We start from the raw sequence: 4,104 nt of genomic DNA on the forward strand, positions 1-4,104 counted from the left end.
TTTGTACTTCCCTTTCAAAATTGTTGCTTCGATAACGTTACCCATTAGCTTCTTCACAGCGAGTCTGGTATCGTTGCAAAGTCGGGGCACATTACTATTGCGCAGCATAATAATCGGTGCTCCAATTTTTAATCGTAAATTATGAGGTGGTAAGCCTGGCAAATCGAGTGAGTTTAAGAATTCAGTTGGATAATTTACGACCTCATCTTGATCAGTAATAGTGTCCATTGACTTACTTATACGCAACTATGTCACCAGGTATTTGATCTAAAATAGCTGAATTTATATCATTGACGTCCTTATTTTTCCCAGCTAAAATTGCTCTTTCGCTGAGTCAATCATGGTTTTTGTAATGTTGAACTATGTTTGGAAATACACTCTGTATCAATGCCTCTTTAGACTGTGCAAAAGTGCAGAAATTGTTAGGCAATGTTATCATTCCTGTTGTTTTTGAAAAAAGGTTTATTTTTTTTGGTTAAAAAGTGTTTTTTGAAGTTTTGAAAAACACTTCGCTCTAACAAATTTCTTCTCAGTTAATTGCTGAAAATTAAATATTTTGAAAAAACTATTTTTTTTTTAATTTAACGTTTTTGAGAAAATTTTGTTCTTGAAAAAATTTCATACTTTTGTAAAAGTTTAAATTGATTTGTTAAAAAAGATTTTTTTCCGCTTTGAAAAACACCCCCTCGACAAAATGTATTCTCTATTAATAGTGGAATATGAAATACTTTGAAAACACCATTTTTTTTTTAATTTTTTTTGGTTTTCAGAAAATTTTGTTTTGAAAAAATTTCATACCCTTGAAAAAGTTTTATTTTATTTTATTTGTTTAAAATTTTTGAAATTTTTTTTTTTGTAATTTTAGAAAAACACCTCTTCGTCGCTTTCGAAATTTTTTTATTTTACTTTATTTCTTCAAAATTTTTGAAAACAATTTTTTTTATAATTTTCGAAAAACACCCCTTTGAAAAAATGTTTTCTATGTGTCATAGTGGTATTCCATTAACTTTTAGGATTATAGTCAAATACTTACAAATATCTACGCTTTCACAAATAGCAACAATAACCAAATTTCCTCAAAACCAAAAAATTTACTTTTTTTCTAAAAAAATTCTAAACAAACAACGTAATAAATTTAGAATTTTGTGTTCACGAAAAAACAGTATTGTTTTTATTGTATTAACTGAAAACCAAAATGTTGCAAAAAATCAAAACAAAACTAAATTATTTTTTTGTGTTCATTTGGTCCATATGTTCCATAAAAAGTTGATATGGTAAATAATATGCAGGGTCTGATACACGCAAATTTCCATTGACCATTATAGTGACAAAATTATCGATCACCAATTCCAACAGGATTTCAAAATCAGAGTTGGAATGAGTTGTTGTGTGGTGTACTTCTGAAAAAATGAGAAATAAACAAAATAAATCTAAAAATTCGAATTCTAACTTTATCTTGTGTATGTTCTTATTACCTTGAAGCACCATTCATTTTAAATTTTCCAAGAATTTTTTTTATCATTTCGCGTTTCTTTCCTTTTTCATTCGATTCCAACATTTGTTCATAGCCGAAAACATCGTTTGCAAACGAATTCATTTCCATATAGAATTGGTCAAAGAAAGCATTGCTCAATTGAATTGAAACATTATTTTCATAAATACTTAGGACCTTAACTAATGCACCTTGGTACATACATACCTAACGCAGATATTCATCGCGACCTTGACATCGATACTATTGATGAAACAATACAAAGCGCTAGCAGAAGACACATAAATAGACTATTAACGCATACAAATCCTATGATGAGAAGACTACCAAATAAAGAAAAATCTACCCAAAGTCGGCTTAACCGTCAAACACCAACAGATCTTGCAAAATCCTTGTAATCAATTGTCAACTAATCGTATATGTCATTGTTTGTTAACCACTTGTTTTTAAATAATATGTATATATTTCTTCTAAATGAGCTTGGGGCATTGGACCTTCAATATTACTCTCATTCCATCTTTTTGTAAATCAAATTACTTATTGTCTAACGACAGGTGTAATATTTTATGGAAGAAATAAAAAAAAAATAAAAAATTTTCATTCGAATCATTTGAAATTTCTGTATACAATAACGAAAAATTCAAAAAACGTTGTACACATAAAATGAAAGTCGATTCGAAACTTACTTTAATCTAAGAATCGAGCAAGTTTTGTTTTGTACAATATTTTGATTTTTTTTTTTTTTTTATATGAAGAAAATATTTAAAAGAAATTTTTTTTTGCTAAAAACCTTCCCCTAGTGGATCCCTATAATATGAAAACAGAACGAATAAAATTGGCCTCGTATCGGCCCAAAAAAATGCGTACAAACGAACATCATTTCATTTTTATATATATAGATAGGCTAGGTCTTTAGGCAATACATATCCATTATATTTGAATAGGTTCAGAACCAATTATACCTGTAATGTTCCTACAGCTCGCACTCTGCATGGCCTCAATAAGATGTCGAATTCTCTCATATTAGGTTTTACATTATCAAAACTATATTTTGCTATATCTGCTCAATTAAATTGTAATTTAGATTTGGAAAACGATATTTTTGTAGTATGTAGTCAGTAACCGGCGGCCGCTGTAACAGAATGGGTTGGTGCGTGGTCGAATCTCGGCGAAACACCAAAATGAATAAATAATAAAAATAAAACTATCTGCCGTTCGAAGTCGGCTTGAAACTGTAGGTCCCTCCATTTGTGGATCTCTCCATTTGTGGATCATCATCTCTCAAAAACATCTCTCCCATTAACCGTTATCATGGCCGCTAATAATTTCACTATCGAAACAAAAACAAAGGCCTTTACGCATTGCATTCTACGCTCACACTAGAAAAGCTTTTAAGAAAAACGATATGCTTATCATGTCGTATCCGTCGCCACGTATTTTTTGTATTTGCTTTACCTTCCGCACGTTTAGTTTAAATAAATAAATTTAATATAAATTCGTTTATAAACCAAATTGCATAGTTTTATTTTTATAAACAAAATGACGGAAAACCCCTCACTTGCTGAACCAATATTGTTTTATTTCACATTTTCAAGTGCGGCATGAACTAACTTTCAATTTTCTACATTGTGATTGCTTATATTGTAAAGTGTAACTAAATTTAAGTTGCCGGATGGATGTTTCTTTAGGCCACACCCTAATATTTAATGTACATTTTTAGCCACCCTAATGGTAACTGCGCCTACCGTTCCGACTGTTGCTAACCACCGTTTCCAGTCGCTGCAACGTGAAGGCCGTTAACCCTGGCATTTCCCCGCCGAACAGTTAAAACGTTTACCGTGTTAAACGTTGTTCGGCGAGGTTACTTTCACTTCAATTTTAATTGTAACTTTCACTGCGATTTTCGAATTCCAAGCATCAGGACGTGTCAGCCAGCTAAAAGGTAATTTATTAATAATACGTAAGCAACGTATTTCTATAGCATATATATTTCTATGAACATATATATCTATTCTATGCATATATCTATGTATATACTGTAAATAAAATACTAATGACTATATACTGACACGCCTTTGTGCTTTTTATTTTTCTAAAATATGTCATCGGAGCGACCGTGGAGGCCCCACATTTCTGAACCGCCCATTGCGTCGCACTCCGATGATGACATGGTCCTTCGAGCCAGATAAAGATAAAGATTCCAATAATATGCCCAGTGCAACAGCTAACGCTGCGGGGGCAACTGCAGTGACAGCAGTTAAAAAAGAACATCAGCAGCAAAATTATGGGGTGACAGCAAAACCAAACAAATCAATAGTCAGCAGTAATGTAACACCAAAAGCCACCTCCACAGCGGCGGATAAATAATTGTTTATTTTCATGATCTTTTTTTTTAATACAAAAGCTTATTTAATATTGTTCGTTTATATTTTATCTTACCTTTATTTTGCATAACGTATGTATTTTCTTGTAATTTTTGAGTATTTTCATAACTACAAACCGGCGCAAATTTAGCAGCACTCTAAGCGCGGACAAAAATTTGCATATATATAAAATACTGTAATTACACAAAGAAAGAGAAATAAGTGAAAATGATGAAAGGAGTGCAGTTG

The sequence above is a fragment of the Anastrepha ludens genome, chromosome Y (genome assembly GCF_028408465.1).
Source record: "Anastrepha ludens isolate Willacy chromosome Y, idAnaLude1.1, whole genome shotgun sequence".
NCBI classification, from domain to species: domain Eukaryota; kingdom Metazoa; phylum Arthropoda; class Insecta; order Diptera; family Tephritidae; genus Anastrepha; species Anastrepha ludens.